General features: G+C 22.5%; 1 long non-coding RNA gene across 2 annotated transcripts in view; it reads left to right on the top strand.

Annotated features, from left to right (window-relative positions):
• Positions 1 to 27822, top strand: part of LOC134827256 (uncharacterized) — a 52115-nt gene that overhangs the window by 16469 nt on the left and 7824 nt on the right. Inside the window, exons 2-4 of one of the 2 annotated variants that reach the window (XR_010161761.1) lie at positions 483 to 526; positions 23509 to 23603; positions 27153 to 27235. This is a non-coding gene — a long non-coding RNA (uncharacterized LOC134827256). Of the gene's footprint in view, positions 1 to 482; positions 527 to 23508; positions 23891 to 27152; positions 27236 to 27822 lie in introns of those variants that run through there. The other variant, XR_010161760.1, reaches the window with a different exon arrangement.

A 27822-nucleotide genomic window follows, 5' to 3' on the forward strand; every position in this document is an offset into this window, starting at 1 on the left:
GAATGTCGTTTTAATATTCTAATGTCTAGATCCGGCATATAAAGACAAAAGTCGTATCGCATAACAAAACCAGCTACTTCTCCTACTTGTCACAACAGCAACGACGACAAGAAACAATATGCCAAATTGCTAAAATGTTTTACAAATTGTTTCTGATATTATCATTTTGTTTGTTCCTGGGTGACGTGCTTGTTATGTGTTGTTATAATATTCCTTTAAATGGGAAGCGCACGACAAGAAAAGAATACAAATGTGGCATAAAAAGCAGGATCAGATTCCGGAGAGACGGAGCGAGAGAAAAAAATATAAACTACAATAATAATCATGCATGTTTGTCATAAAATGCTTTTTTAAATGGCAGAATGAAAATCAAAACAGAATAACTTTCCTTTATAATCTTGCTATGGCTCCCATTGCGATAACGGGAGAGAGATCATCAACTAAAGTACTAACGAGATTTTTTATTTTCTTTTTATTTGCAGATTTTATTGATGAAAAAATATCTTCAACGAACGAGGTTTGAACGGTAAGTTAATATTTAATGAAGATTTTTTTTTGTTTTGAATAAATTTAAAAAATAATAAGATTTTTTATGGGCAAAAATAATGAGAGGAATTTTTCATTTTTAAAATAATTTCAATATTTTAAATTTTTATTTTTATAAAAATTAAATATAAAATTATTTTTTTTTTTTTAAGAATTTTTTTATATGAAAAAAATGATAATTATGATAATAAAATGAAATAATTTTAAAAATTAATTTAACTCAATATTTTTAAATAAAATAAATAAAAAAAATAAAATAAATTAATTTAAATAATCTAAATAATTTCTTTTAGAATAATATTATTTATTAAAAAATATTTTAAAAATTAAAAAACATTATTCTACACAGGAATTTTATATAGGTTACTTAATATAATTTATTGAAAAATATATAAGAAAAATTATTTTTATTTAAAAATATTAAATTAAATTTATTTGTTAAATAACATTTTAAAATCTGAAAAATTCCTAAATCGATAATAATTTTTGTTTTTTTATTATTTTAAAGAAAAGTTTTTGTGATTTATAAAAATTTCTACTATTTTGTTTTTTTTTTTATTTTGATTCCAAAATTTTGTTTATTTATTTTTTTTGTTGAAAAATATTAAAAAAAATTAAAAAAATCCTTAAATTCAAAATAAATTATACAAGTTAACTATCAATTTTAACTTGAAGTTAACTGAAAAAAATTTTAAAAATGATCAAAAAAAATTGAAATTTTTATGAAATTTCTATTAAATTAAAAATTTTGTTATTTTTGAAAAAAAAATAATGAGTAAAAGAAAAATTCCTTTGATTTAAAAATGATTTTTTTACAAAAAAAAAATGTTAAAAAATATATTTTAATTTTTTGACTATAAATCTCTCATAATTTTTTGTTATAATAATTTTTAATGAAAATTTTTTAAGGTTCAAAAAAAACTTCTACTAAAAAAATATTTTTTAAGTTATTTAAATTTATTAATTAAAAAAATATTTAAAAAAAACATTTTTAAAAAATATTTTAAATAAATTTTTAAAAAAAAATATTATAAAAAATTATTAAAAAAAAATTTTAAAAAAAACTATTTTAATTTTTTAAATATTGAAAATAAACAAAAAAATTTTAAATCTTTCGTCAAAATAATTTTTTTAATGAAAATTTTTCCGTGAATAAATTCGCGATGAACTTGAATAACTCAGATAACTCCGGATCTCTTCTTATCCTCTTACACATTTTTTATGAGTGTCTGTCTCTACTTTTGCTCTACATTTTAAATTTTTTTGTTGTTGTTGTTGAATAAAATAATAATAATAACAACAACAAAAAAAAACAAGAAATGCGAATTGTACTAAAAGTCATCGCAGACAAAACAACTCGTCGACAATATTATGTTAAATAAATAAATTTTCCTGTTTCGTTGTCGTTCACTCGCATTGTTGTTATTTTCTTGCGTTTTCCTCATATTTTTCACCGTAACAACCGAATAAATATTTAAAATGAAATGAAAAGCATGAAAATCATTTTTTTTTTCAATTTTTTTTTTTTTTTTTTAAAGAACAAAAATATTTCTTTGCATGAATTTTTGATACGAAATTCAAACTTTTGAATAGATTTTTACTTTCAAAGCCCTTTTTGAACAAGATTTGATTGAATTACCCAATTTATGAACATACATAAAAAAAAATCGCGGGAGTCAAAAATATTTTTTTTTACAAGGAGAAAATTTTTTCGTGTCATTTTCTGTTAAAGAGATTAGAGGCAGACAAATTATATGGCAACAAACACTTGTCGTGCTGTGAAAATAATGTTCTCGTGTGTGATAATCTGACAGAAGAGATTTTTACTGCCTTATTAGAGACATTGGAGGAAATTTCCTTCCGGAGTGATGAGGCAATTTTTTTTTGCGGGGGCAAAAGGTGTGTGGCGAACACAAAGGGTGTTAATCAAAATTAAATATTTAGGCAGTTTATGACCGGTTTGAATTTCCCTGGCGTGATTTAATGTCGAGTACTTATGAGCAAACCACTGAAAATTACATGCTAGGCTAGAAAATAAATGCGGAGAAACGCCTACTTCACTTACACTTTATTATTATTGTAAACTTGATTTATTCATTTATAAAATATGGTTATCACTGCCTTATTTATAAGCAACCTCTGCTACTTTTTGCCTCGTAAAAAGACACAAAGAAAAAAACCCGTGATTTATTGCAAAATGAAAAGGTAGTGCGTGTCCTTTCAGTTCGTGGCAGGCAGAAAACTTTCTTAGTTCCGAGAAATTCCTCTTGATGGAATAATAATAGCGAAGAGCATTAAGTCATTATCTATCGCGAGGTGTTTTTAAAGTTATTTAAAACTGTATTATTTCGACTAATAACGATATGAGAAGTAATAGCTCAAAGGCGAGAACGAAAGAGATTAGTTCTCAAAATGAAGAAAGATGCCAATTATGCGATAAACACACCTGAATATAATTTTAATGTCTTTCTAACTATTTCTCAACTACCGAGCGTAATCAAGATTTTGTTATGTGATACAAAATGATAGGAAGTTGATTGTTTCTTTGACAATCAAAACTTTGATATGAGTCTTAGCGATACGAGAAGAAGATATGAAGTCATTAGAGAAATTAAGGGGGAATTTTGGATTAATTGCGTCACTCAAAGAAAATTTTGTTAATGAATGACGTTTTTGAAAAATTTACTCGTTAATATTAGATTTGAAGCATTAATTTATATTAAAAAGATTTTTTGACTAAATAATACCGCATTTTTTCTTCGAAATGTGGTAAAAAAACTGATTTAAATAAAAAATACGTTAAAAATTTGAACCACGTGACTTGACCCAATGCAAATTTCAAAATGTTTTTGAATACAAATTTTAATTTTTGAAATTAATACAAATTATGATTGTTTGTTTTAATACATTCAAAGATAATTTTTACAATATATTTACAAATTTTGACCCAATGAACATTTTAAAAGTTTTTAATAAAGTCAAATTTTAACCCAGTTTACATTTTGAGCTTTTTTTAAAAATATCATCCCATTGCATATTTTAAATGTTTGCTTTAATTTATTTTTAAGATTTCAACCCAATGAAAAATTAAAAATTTTGACCCAATGAACATATTAAAAGTTTTTAATAAAGTCAAATTTTAACCCAGTCTGCAATTTGAACTTTTTGCTGAATAAATATTTCAAAGTATCAGCTCATTGAATATTTTAAGAGTTTGTTTTTATTTACTTTAAGCTTTTTCACCCAATGCAAATTTAAAAGTTTTGACCCAATAAACATTTTAAAATTCCCTTGATCGTAAAATTTTGACCCAGTTTACATTTTGAACAAATATTTTCGAATTTCATCCAATTTCACATTTTTATTATTTGTTTTAATTTATTTTTAAGATTTTAACCCAATGAGAATTAAAAAATTTTGACCCAGTGAACATTCTAAAAGCTTTAAAAATGTGAAATTTTAACCCAGTTGACATTTTGAGCTTTCTACTGAATATTTTTTTGAATATCATCCCATTGCATATTTTAAATGTTCGTTTTCATTAATTTGTATTTTTTTTACCCAATGCACATTTACAAATTTTGTCCCAATAAACATTTTAAAATTCTTAATATTGAAAAATTTTGACCCAGTTTACATTTTGAACGTAGAATTTTTAATTTCATTTTGAAATTTTCAATTGAAACGTGTTTAATATTTATTTTAATTTTTTTTAAACTTTTAGCCCAATGCACATTTAAAAAATTTTCATCTCATTTTATCTCGTCAATTTTTCAATTTAATTCTAACCAAACTTATAGTTTTAAATTGTTCATTGGGAAATAAGTCTACATTGAGAATCTCAAAATTTTTAGTATTAAAAAATTGAAATGTTCATTGGGCATAAATTTAAATATATTTTTCGTTAAAATTAATTTTTTTAACTTTTCGATCATGAATTTTAGAAAAGTTTTTTTTTAATTGAATTTTTTTTATTTGTCAAAAATATTCTACATGTTAAAATTATTCAAAAATCTTCATAAATAGAATCTTTAAAATTCAGAGATAAATGTCTCAAAAAACCTCAAAAATTTTTCAACCCAAAAATAAATTTTAAAGAAAATTCCAAGTTGTTACTTGACGAAAGAAACGAAATAATTTGAAGAAGTCTACACGAAAGAAAGTCAATCAATCGTTCACGAGCGTGCTTGAAGAATGTTAAAAATGTTCCAATTTACGTAACTCTTAGCAACATTTCTTCTCTATTTCACCAACAAAAAAATTTCTTTACACACACTTGAAAACAGATTCCCTCGCAAATTCAAGAAAGCAAGAAAAAAGTCATCAATATTATTAACTTTTTTTTTCTCGGAACTAACGGAAAACTCACACAAAATCGCACACAAGCACGAGAGCGAACGAAAAAAAAAGTAAAGCAAGACGATGCAGACAATACATTAATTAGCATTCAAGTACAGTTTGTTAGAACAAGTCTTGAGAGAGAAAGAGAGTACCAATTATTATCAATTATCTTGATTGCGTTTGCTTTTTGGACGGAATTTTTCGTATTTGCGTAAAACTTGAAACGAAATCGAACTCCAGAGAGAAAAAAAAAGAAAAAAAAATCGTGAAGTAAAAAAAAATCTTAAATACTTAAAAATCAATTAACAAAATGAAATGATGGAGAGATGCCATTTATCAACATTAAAATTCAATATATCAAAGTCAGAGGACAGCGGCGCGATAACGACCAAAAAAATCTTTCAATGCACTTACCTGTCGCTCTTTCTGTCTCATTTTAATTCAATTATGACACCAAAAACAAAAAAAAAATTGACTGCAGATTTATTGCATATATTGGCCGGTATGCGAAAAAATATGGGGAAAAAATCCCTCATATCACAGAACGGACTAATTAGCATTTTCAACCTCAAATCAAATCTGCATACGGATGGCAGAACGTAATAGTGATTGAAACGGATAACAAACCGGGATAATTCGCTCGTTTTTTCGTTTTGTGAATTTATTAAATTTTTTTTCTCTCTCTCTCTCGTTTCTATCTCGATATGACAACGCTGACACCAATTAAAATGACATTTACCTAATTCGCTGTCGAGTAGGAACTTTTTTGATGCACGTTTTGATGGAAAATGTAAAAAAACTGTCTGTGAAATTTTTGAAATGTGCATTGGGGTTAAAATTTAAAATGTGAATAAGGGCAAATATTTAATTGTGCATTGAGATAAAAATTTTAAAAAGTCCGTTTAACAAAAAAATTTAAAGAATTTTTTTAGAAAAAAAAATTAAAATTTGCATTGGGCAAAGATTTAAATATTTTAGTTTAGAATAAAAATTTTAAACTGTGCATTGGGAAAATTTTTTAAATTTTTATTTTAATGATATTTTCAAAAAAATTTTACTTAAAAAAAATTAAAAAAAAAATAAAATTTGCATTGGGCAAAAATTAAAAATTTATTTTAAAATAAAAATTTTAAATTGTGCATTGGGAAATTTTTCAAATTTCTTATTTTAATTAAATTTTATAAAAAAATTTGAAATAATTTAACAAAAACAATTAAACAAAACACAAATTAATTTTTAGGTTAGAATTTAAGATTTTTTAAATGTAAAACAGATTCACATTGTGCATTGGGTCAAAATTAAAATTTTTTAAAATTATTTTAATTTTTTTTAAATTATTAAGATTTATCCTAATGCATATTTTTGAACTTCTGAACATGCAAAATCTCAATTGAATAAAAATTAAATAGAAAAACATTCCAAAATGTGCATTGGGGTTAAAATTTGAACAAGGATAAAAATTTAAATTGTGCATTGGGAAAATTTTCAAATTTTTTATTTTAATAAAATTTATTAAAAATGTAAATTAAAATCAAATTCAAAAAAAAAAAATTTGGGTTAAAATTTTTAAATGTACGAAAAATTCACATTGTGCATTGGGTCAAAAATAAAAAATTTTTAAAATTAAATAAAATTTTTTAAAATTTTTAAAACATATCCTAATGCATATTTTTGCATTCCTGAACATCTAAAATTTCAATTGAATAAAAATTTAAAAGGAAAACATTTCAAAATGTGCACTGGGGTTATTTATGTCACGTGGTTAAAAAATCGAAATGCGGTTTGTCATTTTTCAACCGAAAACTTTTAAAAGTTTTTTTTGTTGTCAACTACCATCATGTTGTAGACAATCACGGCAAAGAGACACAAAAGCTTCGTTTGGCCTATTTTGGTTTGTCTGTTCATTTAAAAAAAAAAATAAAACTCTCGACTAAACATTCGTACATTTAAAAGGATGATGACAAACTTTTTTTGGTCTTTTTTCGTTGCATGCATTTATAAATAAATGGAAGTGTCTCCATGGGAGTTTCATAACTGCTGTTTTTATCCAATTTTTGTGCGTGTGCATGTGTTCTACTTTCGGCCCAAAATAATATAGAGAGCGACATAGTTTAGTTTAGTTCGACCAAAAAACATACACAGCATTAGCATCGGAAATGATGGTGACAAAAACTTTTATGGTTCACCTAAATGCACTCCCCTCGTCGTTCCCCGAGCATCGCACAAAAAAAAAATTCATGGTATTCAAATAGACATTAGTACCTGCCAGCACACATAAAAGTGTATGACAGATTTTGTCTGGCGGCGAATATTCAAACGGCGACCAACAACGCGCGGATCATTGGCATCACACAAAGCGACTGCACAAAAAAAGCAAAAAAAAAAAAATTTTTTTATATAAAACAGTAAAATCGCGCGCGCAAGTGTCATTCTTTTGAATAATTAAACTATCACCTGTGGACTGTGTGTCGTTCACATCTAATTAGAGTCCGCGTGTGTAATTGAGTTCCTATTTTTGTCTTTTTTTTTGTGCGAAAAAACACTTGTTATTGTCAGGTACACACACAGCAAAAAAAAATGTCAAAGGGAATGCGTGTGTCTGTTTAATCGACCCGTAATAATGAACAACGAACATAAAACCAGCTAATTGGATTTTAGGTTAGATTTCCTTTTTGTGCCATTTCTCTTTCGTGTTTGTTCATTTACTTTTCTTCTTTGGCACATCTCACTTTTATCGTGAATGAATATTCATGAATGTGAATGTGTCGCCGGGAGAGAGGGGAAAAACACATTTTCACAAGAAGACCAAAAACTTTAAATTTTTGAGTTTAAATGCACGAGTCACATTTATTATGCAAATTTATGTCGGGTTCTATAATTAGTTTACACAACATGATACCAACAAGAGAGACTCAAACAGAGACTCGTTTAAACGAAAATTTTGGTCATTTTTTAATTCATTTTTGTTTGTCTTCGAGAGAAAATGCGATAAAGTGTCGTCTTTTGGATATTTTTAAAAAATTTTCATAGAAATTTTTTGAAAATTTTCAGTATAATTCAAGAAAATTCGAAAAAAATTAAATTAAATTTGACAAAAAAAATAAAGATAATAAAAATCAATTTATAAGTTTAAGAAAATTTTTAAAAATTCATTAAAAAAAATTTAGAAAATTTTCAGAATATGATAAAAAACTAAAATAATTTAAATCTTCTAAAAAATATTAATTAAAATTTTAAAAATTTTAAATTAAAGAAAAAAAATATAAATAAATAAAATAAAAAATATTTTTTTATTATTTTTTTTTTTTATTTTTAGTAAATTATACCTAAGTATTTAAAATAAAAAATAGAAAACTCAGAAAAATTAAGTCAACAAAAAAAAATTGAAAAAAAATTAATTTAAAAAAGTAAAAAATAAAAATAATTGGAAAACTCAAAAAATCAAAAAAAAAATAGAAATACCTAAATTTATTTAATTTAAATTTAATTAAAATTTATTTTAATTTGAAATAATAAAAAAATAAATAATTTAATAAATAAAATAAATAATTTAATTAATAAATAATAAAAAAAAATAAATTAAAAATAAAAATTAAGGATAAAGGATAAATAATAATAATAAATTAGATTTTAGATAAAAGAGAACTCGTTTTCAAAAATTGTTAAAAAAAAAGTCAAATTCAAATTAATTTTTTTTTTAAATTAAAATTTAATAAAAATAAAATTAGTTAATATTATTTTAATTTAATTAATTATTTATTTAATTTTTTAAAATTTATTTAAACTTAAAATTAATAATTAAATAAATTAAATTAAGGATTAAAAAAAATAGAATTAATTTTATAAAATATTTTAAAATTAAAATAATTTTTTTTTAATTGAAATTTAATTGATAAATTTTTCATAAAAATTTTTTTTTAAAGAATTTTTTTACAAAAATGTGAAAAACAAAAAAAAATCTAAAATTAAAGAAAAATTTAAAAATGCGCCTAATTTTTTAACAATAACGAATACTTTTAATTTCCATTTAAATTCTTATTTATTTTAAACAGGCAGCAATTAAAATCTTTTCAAAAACAGCAAAGAAATGACCTAAAATTAAGTCTTTTTCTCCCCCATATCCTGTGGGAATTTTCGTTTAGTTAGACAGAAGTTTTTGCGCAAAAACAATTAAATCTATTTATTTTTCACATGTTTTAACTTTAATTAATATATTTTCAACAATAAAAAAAATTAAACACAGACCTCATGTGAGAGAGAAAATGTCAGACACACACACAATAATTCTCAAAATTCATTTATATTTAAAGTATAATGATAATAATTAAAGGTTTAATTGGATTGAAAATGCAATGTTTTGATGTCGTTATTGCTGTGAATGAAAAACCGACCGAAAAAAGTTGCAATAAGGCTCGTCGGCGTCGTCGTCGTCGGTGTTGTTATGCATCATTGCATGTTCTATTTATATTTAAATTTTTCTCTTTTTTTTTTTTTTGGCCTTTTTTTAGGATGAGTTCAGTAGACGACAAGTGTTACCCATTTCTTCTTCACAGTTCAATTAACATTTTATTATATTATTGCACATTGTGTGAGTCGCAATGAAAAAAAAAAAAGAAAATAAAACATCAGATACAGTCACGACCATCCCCAATTGTATTTAAATTAAAGTTTCAATTCAACCCAGTTTTAAATTTTATTTTATTTTATTATTTTGCATCGAAATAATAATGCACAGGCAATCACACACATTCACTCACTCACTCACAGAAAGGTTCCTATTTCGAAAAATGAAAATAAGGGTAAGGAACGAAACGACAAACTAATCTATTCATTTTTCATGCAATATGCCAAAAATACAAACTCCTGCTGCAATTCTAGTTATTTTGTTAAATTTATTTATTTATTATTATTATTTTATACGTTTTTGCCTGTGTTCACGTTCACCTAAATGGCAAAAAGGGATGTATGTTTCATGTATGTTTTTGGGCAATTTACTTATTTTTAGAGCAAATTTTTTATTTTTATAATTTCTTATAATTTTATCAATAATTTTTTTAACTTAAAACATTTTAAAAACTAAAAGGATTTAAAAAATTAAAATAAATAAAATTATTTAAAATAATAAAAAAATAAAATTAAAAAAAAATGAAAATATTGTTTTATTTTTTAATTAGTTTATTAATTAGTTTATTAATTACCTATTTAATTTTAATTTAATTTGATAATTAATTACATTTTTAATTTTATTATTTATTTTTTTTATTTATTTTTATTTTTTTTTTATTTATTTTTTAACATTTTATTTACGTCAATTTTTTTAAAATTATTTTTAAAAAAAATCCAAAAAATAATAAAAATTTATATTTAATTTTTTAAAATTTTTAATTTGATTTATTAATTTATTAAAATTAAATTTACGTTAATTTTTTAAATTATTTTAACAAAATATATTTTTAAAAAAATAAACCTACATGAAGTATAGAAAACTGCATAATTTTCAAAAATAATATAAAAAGTTTGTTTTGACAATTAATATAATTTGTATGGTTGAAAAATTAAAATTAAAAATAATATTTAAAAAAAAATTAATTAATTAATAAATTTTTAAAAAATATTTTTCAAAATAATTTAAATATTTAAAATCCGAATTAAAATAAAATAAAAGATAAATTTGAAATTCAACTAAAAAACTTAAAATTATTTATTAAAATTACAAAATTATTTATTTATTTAATCTATTAAATTTATTTAATTTTTAATTTATTAATTAAAAATAAATAAAACAAAATTTAATAAAATTTGAAAAAATTAATTAAAAAAAATATTTAATAAAAAAAATTAAATTACGGATTTATTAGAATTTATTTTAAAAATTGAAAAAACTTGTAAAATCTGTTAAAATAACAATTTGTTAAAATAACAATTTTATAAAATTTCAAATAAACCCCTGAATTATCTCTGTATTGAATTCCGTCTCTGATGCCAAGCGAACGAGCGAGACAAGCAAATGCAATCGAATGTGCATAAAAGCTCCGTATATCGAGACTAATATTTATGAAGGAATTATCGTTTATTTGTATGTGTTTGCTGCTTTTGTGACGACGACGACGATGACGACCTAGTAACAAACAGGAAATTCCTAACAAAATATTGGTAACACACACTTTCGGATTGACTTGAACATTGTTTCGCGCGAAACACAACATTTTTGTGTCTTCCGAGACGCTCCGGGGAATTTCTTTCAATTTTTATCATTTTTTACGCCTTTTCTGTCGTTTAAATCAATATTTTCCTCCATGCAATAACACTAAAAAAAATAACAACAAGCAAGAAAAAAAATCAATATCTAAAAAATTGTTCATGGCCCAAACCAAAGTCGAAGCCGATGCCGAACGAAGGAAAATTATTTATTTTATTATATGCCAAAACTGAATGGTCTCTTGAGGGACAAACGAACACACGTTCTAACGAAAAAAAAAAATCCGGAAATTGGTTTGTGTTGCTGCTGCTACTAAAATGTTGTTAAGGGAACAACGATGGGCTTTTCTAATGATCGACCGGAAGACATCCCACAGCGGAGGGCCCGAAATTATTATTTTTTTCTCTCAAACCCTTGATTCCCAAAAAAATAAAAAAAAAGTCGAGGAACAATAAAATGGAATAAAATATAACAATGTCGTGTTCTGACTGCGAAACTAGTTTGTACAACTTGACACCGTCTCAGCTTGTTGTTCACGTTTTAATGTATAAATAAATGGCATATATGATATTCATGACGACCGCAGAACTAAAGCGAAATAGAGCCAGGCACCCACTTTTTTTTTGCTTTTTTCGTTGATTTGCATGAAAATGTAATGACGATGTGTAATTTTATGTCCGTTTCGAATAATAACAACTTGTAGCAATAAAAAAAAGGTACTTTAGGTGCAAAATCGTTGTTAATGTATTTGGAATCATTATGCGTAGAAATATAACTACGAAAAAATATTCATGTACAGTAAACAATAAAAGGCTCTAAATTATTTATTACCTTTGATTTCTTTTATTGTTTTAACATTTTTCTGTGTGTAATATATTTGCTTTGAGTGTAACGCTATTTTTTATGAATTGTGAAGAATTTGTGTCTCGCAAAAATTGAAAAATAATTATTTTAATAAATTTTTGGAAAATTTTTAGTTACAAAAATTATTTTTTGAAAAATATGAGGATTTTAATTATTAATAAAAAAATTAAATTAAAAACAACATTTAAAAAATATATTAATTAAAAAATCAAACTTATAAAAATAAAATTATAAAAAAAAAAATTTAAAAAAAAAATATTTTAAAAAATAAATTAAATTTAAAAAAAAATATATTTTAGAAAAATATTAATTAAAAAAAATAAATAAAAATTAAATATTCAAAATAATTTAAAAAAAAAATGTTAAAAACATTTTTAAATAATTTTTTCCAATATTTATTTTCAATATTTTTATTCAAGAAAAATTGAATTTAAATTTAAAAAAAATATAATTATTTTTTTTTTATAAAATATTTTAAAAATTATTAAAAAATACTTTTCTAATTTTAATTATTTATTTTTTTCTATTTTCAGGTAAGCATCAAAATTCATCGTGAAAACGACAAACTTACTAAAACGATAACTTGTAAGATTTTTTATGAAATAAATATAAATTTCATTTGATTTTTTTTTTTAAATTAATTAATTAAAATTATTTTTTTTTATTAAAATTCGAAAAAAAAATTAAAAAATATTACAATTTAAAAAATTTATATTTAATTTTTTTTTTAATAATTGAAATATTTTTTTTTATTTTTTTCAAATTTTATTTAAAAAATAATTTTAATTAATTAATTAAAATATTGCTCAAAATTATTTATTTATAAAAATTAAAATAAATAAATTTAAAAATATTTTTTTAAATAAAACTAAATAAATTAACATGAAATTATTAAAAATTATTACTATAAAAATTAAAAAGTCGAAAAAAATAAAAATAATTGTAAAAATTATTTCAAAATAATTTTTTGTTCGAGAAATGAGCAACGAAACACATTTTTTCACAAAAATATATTCAGCTGTGAGTGACTTTGAAAGCAAATCCAAATAATAAATAGGCAAAATGTGATAAGAAACGCACGTTACCTCAGTGTATTTTTTCGCTCTTTGTAGTTCATTGTACCATTAAATAGCTGAATCAATGCCAACATTGCTCGCATTGTTTGAACAAAACTTCTGTCTCTCGCAGCTTTTTTAGATAAAAACTCGCCTTGACACGACTCAACTAGAAAAGGCGTGGAATGTAGAATGGAAGAGTAAACGTTTCAATTAAGCCCAATTTAAAGATCTTATCAAGAAAAAAAAATTTTTTTTTCATCAAGATTATCTCTTCACGTCAGAAACAAAAGGTGTGGTTGCAAAAAGACCTCACACTGGACCAAACGTAAGAAGAGGCTTGAAATAATTTTTGAAATGAAGAAAAATGAAGAAAAAAAATGATTCAATCGCGTAAGAATTCATTGCGAGGTAACGACAATCAGAACACATCATTTGTACCTTTTTTGTAACATTTTTATAAAATGATGTCATTTTTTACTTAATCATGCACGTTACCTTTGAAAACCGCACCATAAAAATATTTTGCTTTGCTTTGCAAATATATCTGTGAGATTTGTCGTCGAATGTCGTCGTGTGCAGTGACGGGATTTTTAATTTTTTGATGATTTTTAAATTTTTATTATTTATTTTAAAAAAAAAATAAAATTAAAAAAAATATTAAAAATCAAAATTTTAATATTAAAAAAAAAATTATTTTTTTTTTACTTACCTTAAAATACACAGGAACTTTTTTAGCAATTAAATCTTTAAAAATCTTTATTTATAAATTGCTTTGATAAAATATTTTAATTTTGAAACAAATATTAAATTTTAATATAGACAAATAAAATTTAATTAATTTTTAAAATTTTAATTAAAAATTGTTAGTTTTATGGTTAATTTTTGTAAAAAATTAAAAAAAAAAAAAATTAATTTAAATCAAAAATAATTTTAAAAAAATTAATAAAAAAAATGAAAACAAAATTAATAAAAAAATTAATTTAAATATTTAATTATTATTAAAAATTTATATTAATAAAAAAATAAAAATTAATTAAAATATTTTTTTTTAATTTTTTGAATATTAAAAATAAAATAAAAAAAATAATTTATTTTTTTTTAATATTAAAAATTTAAAAGATTACAAAAAAAAATTTTAATTTTTTTCAAATAAAATTTAAAAAATATTTAAATCCGTCACTGCCCTCATAATGTATGAATGAATAACTAAGACGCTGATATGAATTTGAATAGCAAGAAGAATTGTAACGATATTTATCTTTTTTTTTGTATTCTCTCTCTCACTCCCGGTGTCTGCCTTCTGTTGTGTAAATAAAAGTCGAATAGATGAAAAGTGTATTAAGATGTCGCGACAGACAGTTTTTATGGTAAATAATGATCAGAATAAATCAAAAATTGAAAATAAAAAAAAATATACAAGGGAAGGAAATGCATGTCTGGCTGCGTGATTGCATCATTGTCATCGTCGCAGGTAATTGTGTCATCCGTGCGCGACTTTGACGTCAGCAGAATAAATTTTTTTAGGGGCCGGAATCTTGCCGGAATAAATTGAGCAACATATGTCGCGCAATTTTAATTTCATGACGAATAAAACTATTTAAAATGAAATTAAATCCATGAAGGAACTAATTTTAATTCGTCGTATTTTATTTAAATGCAAAACAACAAAAGAATTCGAAAAAAAACGGCACAAAGTAATCTAAAATAATAAGAATTATATTAAAATAATGGACCAAACTTTGTTAATTACAAAACTTGTCGTTTATATATTTCTTCGAGTTTTTCCTTGTAAATTTATTTATAACTTTTTAAAGAACTGAGAGCAACTTCGAAGTAACCGGCAGACAGTGAATTTTCATTTGTAATGCAATATAATGATAGTAGTTAATTTAAAATAAATAAACAGAGTGGAAGTGAATGTTTAGATAATTTAATGCTTGACCTGTACCTTGCATTGTCGCTTCTTGCCTCTCTCTCTCACTGTGTTTTTGCAGCAGCACAGCAACACGGATGAAATTTATTATAATGAGAATTTTTTGCTGCTTTTTGAAAAAAAAAAAACGAAGAAGAAGAGATTCTTAACTTTAATGTTTATTTTTTCTTGAATGAAATTGTTTAAAGTTCAACTTTAAAAAATATTAAATTTATTGCGAGTATTTTTACTTTTAACATTTTATTTAAAAATAAATAATTTAAATTTAGTTTAAAACTCACGAAAAATTTTTTAAATTTTTTCTTTTAATTTTTTTTTTTTTTTTTTTTTTTAAATTTAATTTTATTTTTCAAATTTTTATTTTTATTAAATAAAACTTAATTTTTTTAATAGAAAATTTAAATAAAAATTTAAAAATTAAAAAAAATCAATAAATAATTTAAATTAAGTTCAAAACTCACGATAAATTTTTTATTTTTTTTTAATTTTTATAAAATTTTATTTTTCAATTAAATTTAATTAATTATTTATTTATTATATTATTATTTATTGAATTTATTGATTTAAATAAAAATAAAAAAATCATAAATTAAGAAAATATTTTTAAAATATGATTTTATTTAAAAAAAAAAATTAAAATTTAAAAAATTAAAGAAACTAAAAAATTAGAATTTTATTGCTAATTTTATTAATTAATAAAAATTATTTAAAAACATTATTTAATTCAAAATTATTAAAAATATTAAATTAAGTTTATTATTTTCATTAGGAAATAAAAAATGCATTGTAATGTATAATTTTTACAAAGAAATTTATTTTTTACGTTAAAATTTTTTTTAGAAAAAAAAAATAAATAAATAAAATTTAATTTAAAAAAAATAAATTATTAAACTAATTTAAATTATTTAAAAAATTTCAATACTTTAATTAGATAATTAAGTAAATAATTAAATTTAAAAAAAATATTAAAATTAAATAAAAAATTATAAAAAAATTCACTAAAATAATTAATTTTATAATTATTAATTTAAAAATAATAAAATTTTTTATTTAAATAAAATATTTTTTATTTATTTTTATTTTATTAAAAATTTCTAAATAGTAAATTTGTTTTAATTAAAAATTTACATTAGGTACAATGAATTTTTTTATTTCTGAAAATGAAACAAAAAAGCTTAATTACTTAAATTTAGAACAAAAAAATTCAAAAAATTTCCTTTTTTTTAATTGTCAAAAATTATTTCCTGCCAATTTTGAATAAAACTCGAGCAATTAACTCAATTTTCTCTCAAATTTCGCATGAAAAGAGCTTTTCCCGCTAACAAAAGTCAACAAAAGTGACTCGACTCAAACACTTCATTAATTTTACATTGTAGCGGCAACGACGAGCGAGAGAGGCAGTTGTGTGAACACAACAAAAGATTTGCATTAATTAATGTCTGCACATAATTAAGTTAACGACAAAGCTCTCAATGTAACGAGTCACTCGCCATAAGTAGTGTGACACAACTGCTCGGCAATCGCACAGGCGGATAAATAAAATAATAAATGAAGTGCAATCATGTGTGGAATTAACATTCAACGTCGTGCCATCGTCGTGCTCCGGTCGGCGTTGTTGTTATGAAAATCCATTAATTATGGTTTGTTTGGTTGGTACTTTCCGAAAATACAGTTGCAACATTGCGGTTGCCTCCGTCCCAAAAATGTTTCGCAGGAAAACGTGTGCGACTCGTTAAGTGAGTGCGAGAGCAAAAAATGTCTCATTGTGAACTCATCTGATAAAATTTTTATTTCACACCCGTTTGAATTTAATTTTTATTTTATAAACACGTCGGTTGTCTCGCACTTCTTCATCAGCTGGCTCGAACTGGACATGCAATCAAGACAGCGACGACGAAGCATGTGTCTAAACATCAACAAAGTTCGTGTTTGTTTGCAAAAAAAAATGAGAGGAGTGAAAAAAAGTTATTTGTTTTATTTTAATAGTTTAGTTGACATAAAACATTGGCTAAGATTCAAAAGTTTTTTTTTTTCATGGATTCAACAACATCCGTTTCTCGCTCGTTGTTCGATGACGACGACGACGATTCATAGCGTAAAAGCAGCAGGAGCAGGATGAGGAGGAAAACATAACGATATCTCCCATGATGTTACTCTCGGTAGCACGTTAGCGCAAAAAAACTTCTTCGTTGCTTTTTCTTTATTATCATCTATCATTGCCGCTCGCTAATGCAATTTTTCACGAAATGCTCTGCTCTGCGATTGCCGTGTATTTTTTTGCCGCATTTCAAATTTGTTTTGATAAAAATGAGAGATATATCGCGTATGGTTTCCGTCAATAAAGTCACGTGATTAAAAATAATTCGAGAAAAATTGTGGAAATTCATGAAAAAAAAATTTAAAATAAAAATAATTAAAAAAATTAAAGAAAAAAAAAATCAATTTAATTTAAAAAAAACAAAATGAAATTTAAATTAATTTTATTTTTTTTTAATTTTTTTTAATTTTTTATTTAATTTTAAATTTTTTAATTTAATTTTAATTTTAATTTTTAATTTAATTAAATTTTTGTTTTAAAAAATTAATTTTTCATTTATTTACAAGAGTTCATAAAGTTTATAAGAAAATTTATAACATTATTTTATATGAGTATTGAAAAATTCAAAGTTAATTCAGAAAAAAATTATTGAATCATGGGAAATTCCAAAAATTGAATTAACATTTGTAAAAATTCGAAAAATTAGATTTTTTTTTAAATTTTTGTTAATAACATGAGGTATGCTTCATTCCAAAAATGGAAAAAAAAATTTTTTTTTTAACTAATTAATTAAAATTAATAATCAAGAACTATTTCAAAAAACATAAAAAGGTATTTTCATTTAAAAATTCAGTTAAAAAAAAGTTGTTTGATTTTAAAATTTAAAAAAAAATTAAAAAGTTTAAATTTAATGAAAAATTAATAAAAAAATAAAAATTAAAAATTTTAAAAATTAATTAATAACATGAGTTTTAACTCCAGTTTAAGCTGAAAATGTACTAATTAATTTTAATTCATTGAAAATAATTTAAAAATCCATAAAAATGCGTTCATGAAAATTTCACCAAAATGTTTTTTTTTTTTGAATTTAATTTGCATTCAATAATTAAATATTTTTTCAAAATTTAAAAAATTTGTTAAATAAAATAGTTCGTTTTTTTTTTAAGAAAAAATCATTTTTTGTTTGGTATAAATACCTCGCTCCATAAAAAAAAAGCAAAACTCGAGTACTTTTTTTTGTGCGAAGCAATTAAGTGAATTTTTAAAATTAATAAATTTGATTTTGGAAAAGATATTATTTGAAAAATTAAAAAAAAAGCAAAATGCAAAAAATGCAAATTAAATGCAAATAAAAAATAAAATTTTTTTGTTTAATTAAAAATTTTTTTAAATTGTTAAATATTTTATGCTTGGTTTAATTAATTGACAATGCGTGTTTTTTTAAAGCTGAAAATAAAAAAAAAATAATTAATTAAAGTTTAATAAAAAAAAATAAATTAAAAAAAAATTAAAAATTTTAAAAAAAAATTAAAAATGAAAAAAAAAATAAAATTAAAAAATAAAAAAAAAAAATTAAAAATGCAAATTTTTGAAATTTTTTTTTTAAAAAAATATAAAAAAAAATTATTATACCTGAAATTTTTATTTTATTTTATTTATCTATTTTTTTTTTGTTTTAACTCCAGTTTAAGCTGAAAATGAAATAATAATTAATTTTAATAAAACTAATAAATGAAAATAATTTAATAAATAAATATTTAAAAAAAAAATAAATGAAAAATCCATAAAACTCAAAAAAAAAATGCGTTCAAGCTCTTTAATCCACAAATCCTTATGGATTTTTTTTTCAGCAACTACTACTTTGCTATCACCATCTTCAAATGTTTATATGGCGCATAATTTTATAACAACTTGCTCGTATCATATTATAGAGAGGCGCATGATAAAGACAATGGTAATAATAGATAGTCTTTCGTTGTTGTTATAGAATTAACAACAAAAAACTTTTTTCTTCGTCTCTTCTTCGCCTTCGAAGAGAGACAATTGGAAGGAAGAAAGCAAACATGACATAACAATAGTTCGTTTGCTTCTTCTACTTATGCCGCCTCGCACACTCGAAATCTCCAAAGGATTTGTCGTTATATTATTTGTTTGGTATAAATACCTCGCTCCATAACTATTTGCGGTGTGTGTGACGCGGTTGCAGCAAAACTCGAGTACTTTTGTGTGTGTGTGCGAAGCAATTAAGTGAATTTACTTAACATACATAATAAATTAAAAGTTTTATGATGGTTTGTGATGGAAAAGTTTTTTTCGTGTGCCGGGCGTCTCCATCATGCTGCTTAACAACACGCCTTTGAGATTACACATTTCATTATGTAAACAACAACTTGGAACATTATAATGACCAAATGACACACAACTGCGAACGACAAAAAGTTAAAAACACAAACAAAAACTAATTATTACACGAATCCTTTTTACAAGTGAACCAGCTTGAGCACTTTTCGTGTTTTGTTGTGTTTTTGCGCTCGAGAGTTGGCTCACTCACTGTATAAATTGTTTATTACATCAGACATGCCTAGTTAAATTACTGCTTATGCCATATTCCAGTTAGTTGTCGTTTCGTTTCGTTTCGTGTGCCTTTTTTCCAGCTGCTCGCAGTCAGCAGTTCTCCGAATGCATCGCTTTCGTACAGGGCAAAACAAAGTAGTTTACTCCCTGTTTTTCATTCATTTATTTCGCTCATTCATTTCGTGCTTCTTTTGTTTACTGCAATGCAGTACTATTTATATACATTTTATCGTGTGTGTCATATATTTTGAGGTTCTGCCACGGAGCTACGGGCTGCTACGAGGAACGATTGTTTGCACACAATGCGTGTTTTTATTATGATTTTCAGCTAAATATAACGGCATTCCAACAACAACAACAACAAAGATCCGAAACGGGACAAAAAACAAGGAATAAAATATAAAGGCATGTCTGATTTGACTTTTTTTGCATTCTAAAGTCGGGCACCATTATTATTTTTTTTTATTATTATTTTTCGGCAGTGCCTGATTTGAATATTTTTGAGGGTTTTAAGTTTTTATGCTTGGTTTGAATTAATTGGAATAAATTTTAAAGCTAAAAATAAAAAATAATAATTTATTAAAATTATTAAAAAAAAAATTATAAATAAATTTAATTTGAAATAATTAATTAAAAATAAAAATAATTAAGTTAAATAAAAAATTTTAAAAAATAAATTTATAAAAATTGAAATAATAAAATAACCTAAAAATAATTTTTTTATTTATTTAATTTTTATTTTATTTTATTTTATTATTATTATTATTATTTTTATTTATTATTTTTTTTTTTTGAAGATGAAAATAAAATTAATTATTTTTTAAAAAATAAAATAAAATCATTAAAATTAAGATTTTTTAAAAATAAATTTAATTTGAAATAATTAATTAAAAAAAAATAAAAAATAAATAATTTAAAAAAAAAATAAATATTAAAAAAATAAATTTACATAAATGATATTAAGAAATATTTGAAAAAAATATGTACAAAAAATTTAATCTACTTAAATTACTTGAAAAATATGGATTTTCTTACTATTTTTTTATTTTTATTTTTATTTAAAATTTTACTCCATTCAAAGTTTAAACTTAAAATAAAATTAAAATTATTTGAAGTAAAAATCAATAATTAATTTGAAAAAAAAAATAAATAAAAATTATTTTATTAGATTAAATAAACGTTTTTTGAATTAATTATTTAAAAATAAATATTTTAAAATATTAAAAAAAAAATAATTAATATTATTACCTGAAAAATATTAAAATTTCTTTTTTTTTATTTTCCTTTTTTTACAAATCTAGCTCTAAAGGACATTCAAAGCTTCCGTCTCTGATTTTCCCCGCATAAACTACACTCATATATAACAATAATAATAAAAAGCTATGAAAATAAAGTTTTTCATAAAATTAATGATTATAACTCACTTTTAGTCAGATAAATTTTTTAGTGCATTTTTCGCTCGTTATCAACTATTTTTGTACACAAGCTGCACGAAAAAAAAAAAAAAATTTAAAACAAAAAGAATAATTTTCTTCGTTTTTTTTTTCAACCGCGTAAATGCAGTCATTCACTCATTTATGCGAAAAAAAATGAAAACAAATAAATGAAAAATATACAATTTTAATGTCTTTCCTGTGTTGATGGGTCGTTATACATATTTGTAATTGCTTATGACAATTATTGCCATTGTTACGACCGACATATCGTCAGTCGTTGATTCTCCGCCCTGACATACAATGAGAAAAAAAAAGTTAAATTGCCAATTAAAATATCATCATATCCAAGTGAACATAACATTAATAGACAAAGTTTTTAAATATTTAAATAAAAAGAGAACACTGACTTATTATTATTATGTTTTGTGTCAACGAGAGAGAAGACCTTTGATTGGATTGAATTTTAAATATGTTGAAATGTGATTTATTTATTTTTATTAAGGGTAATTTGAAAATTTATTTTCTTTTACGTGAAAATTAAAATTTATTGAAGTTTTAAAAAAAATTATTTAAAAAAAAAAATAAAAAAATAAAAAATTTAATTATAAATATGAAAAATATATTTTAGTAATTTTAATTTTATTGAAATATTAAATTTAATTTATTTTTTTTTATTTGAATTTTTTTTTTAAATTTAATATAAAAAATTATTATTTTTTTCGCTTCAAAAATCTTCGAAAATGATTAAATTTTTTAAAATTATTAAATAAAAATAAAAATAAATAATTAATTAAATTAAAAAATAATTAAAAAATTATTTTAAATAAAAAAATAAAATAAAAATAAATAATAAAATTTAAAATAAAAAAAATTTTTTTATCGAGTTAAATAAATCAATTTTATTTTACTAAAATAATTTATTTTTTTTTTAATATTTTATTTCAAATTAAAAAAAAATTTTTTTATTTTTTTTTATTTTATTTTTTTTTTTTTTTAAATTTTTTTAAAAATTTAAAATCAATAAAAATTAAAAAATTTAAAAAACAATAATTTCACCGTTAAATAATTTATTTTAATTTATTTAATATATTTTTATTTAAATAATTTTTTTCGAAATATAAAATCAAGTTAAAATTTCTTAAATTGAAAATTTAATAAAAACAAAATTAAATATTATTAAAAATTGAAAAAAAAAAATAATTTAATTTAACAGTTTAATATTAAATAAAAATAAAATAATATTTTTAAACTTTAAATAATAATTTTAAAACAAAAAAAATCAATTTAAAACTTCCTTAAATAAATAAACAACTACTGAAAATTAAATTTCCGAAATTGTGTCAAAAAGTCCATTTCACGAGACAAAAGTTCCGACCGCATAACTGGGATTATTATATTTATAAATGTTCGAAAAAACTTTTGTTTGTACAAGGGATTAGTGTCAAACATAATTTATTTTCCCATGAAACGCAAAACATAAAAAAAAACTTAAATGAGAAAATTTTTTTTTTGTATCAAGAAGAAAAAAAGGTGAAGGATGCCACTAAAAAACAAAAAAAAACTTCATTAATTTAAATAAATGCTATATATTGCCATCTGACACAATACTATTATTACCTCCCATTTATATCTTCTTTTCTTTTGTTTTTCCGCACATTTGTAATAATATCTTATGACGAAAACAGAAGACGACATGCAGATGAAAACTGTGGCAGAAAGAAGAAGAAGAAGAGTAAATATTGAAAAAATTAAACAGTTTTACCACACAACAGCGCATTAAGTTGTCTTTCTCTCCCTTTCTCGCTCGTACTTTGTCGCTTTCGGCAAAGAACAATTTTTTTTTTCGTTTTCCCTCCCAAAACACACCAAACAATAAGCTGGGTAAACATTTTATAAATAAATGGATATACAAGGAAAAAATTTACCTAATTTATTTGGTCGTCGTTGCTCGTCGTCGTTTTGACGGAAACGCCACACACAAAGTATTACAAAATTTATATATTTTTAAGTATAATTTAATCCAATGATGGGTCGTCGCCGCTTTGTAACACGATGAGAATTGAGAAACAAAGGAACAATATGCTAATAATAATAATGTCGAAGGCGATTTTTTTATTTTTCGTTGCCTGAAGAGAAAAATATAAATTTTCGAGGACAAAAAAAAATAATTTGAAGGAATCAAAAGGAGAATTGTCCTTGTTTGACACCAAAATTTATTATTATCAATATATTAAATTACGGTTCAAGTAATTAAATTATTTTTTTTTTCATTTTTAAAAAAAAAATTATAAAAAAAATTAATCGACAAAATTAATCCAATAATTTCTTCTTGAGAAAATTAATTTTTTTCCCATCATTTCGTCCGAATTAATTCCGAAACTCAATTTTTTACGCTTGAAATTAACTACCGACCGACATCTCAGCGGAAATCGAGGTGTATTTAATTTACATTTTTGATTAATTTTACCTTCTTATTTATCTTAAGACTCATTTCTCTCATTTTTTTCTTCTCTTTACAGTTTTGCGTTGAAAAGCAGTCCAATCAATGTCTTGTCATGCCATGAAAAATGTTCGAGTTTATCCCGCGTCATTTATAATTCAGCGCGAGGTAACCGTAAGTAAAAATTATCATCGAGGATTATGTCTGGATTATGAGAGAAATTCTTTTTCATCTCGTCGCTTCGTGTCATCGCGTCGCGAGTTAATTTTATTAAATATTTAATTCAACAAGAAAAAAAATCTCCGATGAATTCTTGAATGAACAAATGATAAATGGACCAATATTCTCTCCAGAATTTTTTTTTCTCGCGTAATTTGAGTGAAAATGTATTTTTCGCCCTCCCTCCCTTCTACATGATTTCATCACATTAGCGTGTGCTCAACCAGCTAACGAAAACACATGACGGCACAAAAGAAAAATATTCAAGCTGGAGGACAAAACTTGATCAACATGTGTTTATTTTCCCAAAACACACGTCTGTTTTGTCCGTCCTACCTGATTGTTGCATATAAATTGGAATTTTTTATCAATAGAAAATTCCTTTAATCGAAACAAAAAAAAAACTCTTCACTTTCATGTTTGGTTTTTCTTCTGGAGATAATTGCCGTTTTTGTCTGAAAATGTACATGTGTTGGCTGGAGTTGAGGTTTTTTTGAAAGAAAATGTCAGGGAAGTAGCGGTAATAAAAATTATATGCTTGGTTTGAATTAATTGGAATGGATTTTGAGGTTGATTTTGTGTTCCTGAAAAAAAAATAAAGAAAAATTTTATTAATTGAATTATTTTAAAAATATTTAAAAAAAAATAAAAAAAAATTAAATTTAATAATTAATTTTTTTAATTTAATTTAATTAGTTAATTAAATAAAAATAATTTATTTTTTTTTAAATTATTTATTTAATTAATTTTAATAAAAATATAAATAATTAATTTAAAAAAATTTAATTAATTAAAAAAATAAAAAAAAAATAATTAATTTATTTATTTAAAAAATTTTTTTTAATATTAATTTTTTTTGTTGTTTTAATTTAATTTATTTAAATAATTATTTTTATTTAAAAAAAATTTTAAATTAAATTAATTTAAAAAAATATTTTTAAAAAAATTAAATTTAATTTATTTATTTTTTTAAATTTTACAATTATTTTTATAAATAAATAATAAAATTTTATAAAAATAATTGTAATTTTTTTTAAATTAAAAAAAAAAATTTAATTAAAATTCAATTGATAGTTGAAAAAATAAATAATTAAATTTTTAATAAAATAAATTAAATTTTAATAAAAAATATTTTCTTTTTAAAAAATTAACTCGAAAAAAAAAATTCTTAAAATTATTTAATTAATTATTTAAAAAAAAAAATTTAAATAAACAAAAAAATAATAAATTTATTTAATTTCAATAAATTAAAATAATTATTAAAACAAATTTAATTTTATTACTTATTTTATAAATTATTAATTAGTTAAATTTTATTAATTTCATTAATTTTTTGATTATTATTTTAATTTAAATTATTTTATTATCATAACTTTAAATGACAATGCCCCCGAGAAAATTCGTCCGGATTCTACCTTTTTAGTTTTTATCGTAAATCACACAAATCCTGTTATAAATAAATTCATGCAGAGAAACTTCTAACTCATAAAAACACAACCACACATATAAATTGAATTAAAACTGTAAAACAATTAAAACGATGTAAAACTGTTAATTTACTACACTTGTAAAACTTTATCTGGAAAACAATTATAATGCCACTCCGCTTCACGTAGAGTTGTGGCTTTTCCTCTGAAAAACCTGCCTTGCCTGCCTGTTTGAATTTTAAATACAGGAAAATACTTTTTATGTTTAACATAATGTTAACAATAATAATCCACAACAAATGCAATGTCATCGTCATCGTCTTCTCTCCGCCATCGTCGTCGTCGTCGTTTTCGTCTCATATGTCAAGATTATTCAATTTTCCATGAGAAAAAGGCGTTTAAAATGCATGCCGGTGTATCGTGTCGTGGTTTGAATAATCCTGTCTCTCGCAGTTAAACATTATTTACAGACATAGTTTGCTCACATAATAAAACTTTTATCTAATCACAAGTTCAATAACATACACAAACACAGAAAATATCTTTATTCATTGAAACCCATTTTAGAAACAATGTCTATTCATCCTTTCCTTTTTCCTTTTTTAAGTTTTTTTTTTCGTATTGTGTCATTGTCGTTGCCGAAGATATATTTCAATTTGTACCGAAAATTCTCATCGTTTCGGTTAGAAACTTACGACAAAATATAACTTTTTAAACATATATTTTAAGAGAGAGATATTTGTACAAAAGTCGTGTATATTTATATGAAGAGAAATTGGCAGTACAAGTAGGTACGAGACAACTTAAAATCCTTTTGTCTGTTTATTTGATAAAATAAGTACAAGACAAGACACGTTCTCCATGCTTATGTGTTATATATCGACAAAGCAAAGAAAAGTTAAGATAGTTTAAAAATGTGTAGAACATGAAATTTTGCCATTTTTTTTCTTCCTTTCAATTTTACTGCATTTACTTTTTCAAAAAAAATGTGCTATATTGAGAGTTATTTCCGATTTGAATTGGTCACGTGGTTTAAATCAGCACGTTGTTCATTTTGCTTCATTAAAATTAAAATAAATCGAGAAATTTATTGTCTTTAACATTTTTTTATATTTTTAAAATTTTTATAAAAAAAAATTTGGAAGGATTTATTAAAAAAATGTTTAAAAATAACCACGTGGTTCAAAAAAAAAGTCACGTGGTTAGATATTTTTTAAAATATAATTAAATATTGCCTTGAATAATTTTTTAAAAATATTTTAAGTTATTTTGAAGAATTTTCATCGATTAATGGGAAAATGGAATTTCAAATAATGGAAATTTTGAAAAAGAAATTTTTAAAAAATTTAATAAACCACGTGGTTAAACAAAAGTCACGAAATTAAATTTTTGACATGAACAAATTTTTATTTTGAATAATTTTTTAATATATATTTCTAATTATTTTGAAGAATCGATTTAAATAACAAATTTCGAAAAAAGAACTTTTTAAAAAAATCAACCACGTGTTCAAATAAAAGTCACGTGGTTAGATTTAGTTCAAAATTTGAACAAATTATTGCTTTGAATAATATTTTTTAATATAAATTTTAAATATTTTGAAGAATTTAAGCGATTCAAGTAATGGATTTTTTTTTTTGAAAAACAATAAACCACGTGGTCAAATAAAAGTCACGTGGTTAATTTTTTCATGACATGAAATTATTATTGCCTTGAAATTTTTTAAAAATATTTTTTTTATTATTTTGAAGAATTCGAAACTATATTTAAATTAAAATTCTTAAAAAGAAATTTTAAAAAAATTAAACAAACTACGTGGTCCATTAAAAACATTAATATTAAACCACGTGGTTGAATTAAAATTTTTAAATTTTTTTTTTAAGAATTTCCATTAAAAATTCATTTCAAATGACTTCAAAGTTAAAATTTGTCAAAAAATGATTCAAAAAATAAATTTTGTAAAAAATTAAGTCACGTGGTTTGAAATTCGTATAAAATACGATACTATCAAAACATTCTTCAACCGAAAACTTTCAACAATAAAATTTTTTTAAAACAAAATTTTTCTTTTTCGAAGGAAATCTAAACGACTGCCGATGATAAAGAGATACATTCAAGCGCATTGCTGTAGTATTTCAAGCACACCACTCACATAAAAAGGTAATATATCAAAATATAAAGTATACATGCCGACCCAAGAGTTCTTTTGGAACTAATTTTATTACAATCTATATGTTTTTTCGTTGTTGTTGTTGTTTCGTATAAATGTTGTGAAAAAAAAAAGTTATTTGTTTGTTGTTGCCCTAACATAATTTTCATCGCTTGTTAAGTCATCGTCAAAATGAAATTGAAGTTGATAAAGTATTTTCTGTCGGCAAAAAAAGAAACATTTTTGTTAGGAAATCAGTTTTTTCGGGAGTTTTTCTCGATATTTCATTGTTTCGTACGTGCTAAATGTCTTTTGCCATTTGTTTTGTTCCTCGGGTTTTTTTCGGCATTTTATAAAATAAAATAATAAAAAGGTATGTGGCATGCCGAGTGATTTGAAATACAAAATATATAAAACGAAACGAATGATAAATATCAAAAGTACAAGTTTCTTCAACCGAAATTGTGGTTTAATTGAAATAAAACAGCTTTTTTTGTACATTTTTTTTGTGGATTTTATTTTCGATTGTTATAACGGTAAAGTTTCTCCTTGCAACTCGTTCTCCATTGAAATGCTAATTAATAATAAAGTAGCAAAG

This window comes from Culicoides brevitarsis, chromosome 1 (genome assembly GCF_036172545.1).
Source record: "Culicoides brevitarsis isolate CSIRO-B50_1 chromosome 1, AGI_CSIRO_Cbre_v1, whole genome shotgun sequence".
Lineage (NCBI taxonomy): Eukaryota > Metazoa > Arthropoda > Insecta > Diptera > Ceratopogonidae > Culicoides > Culicoides brevitarsis.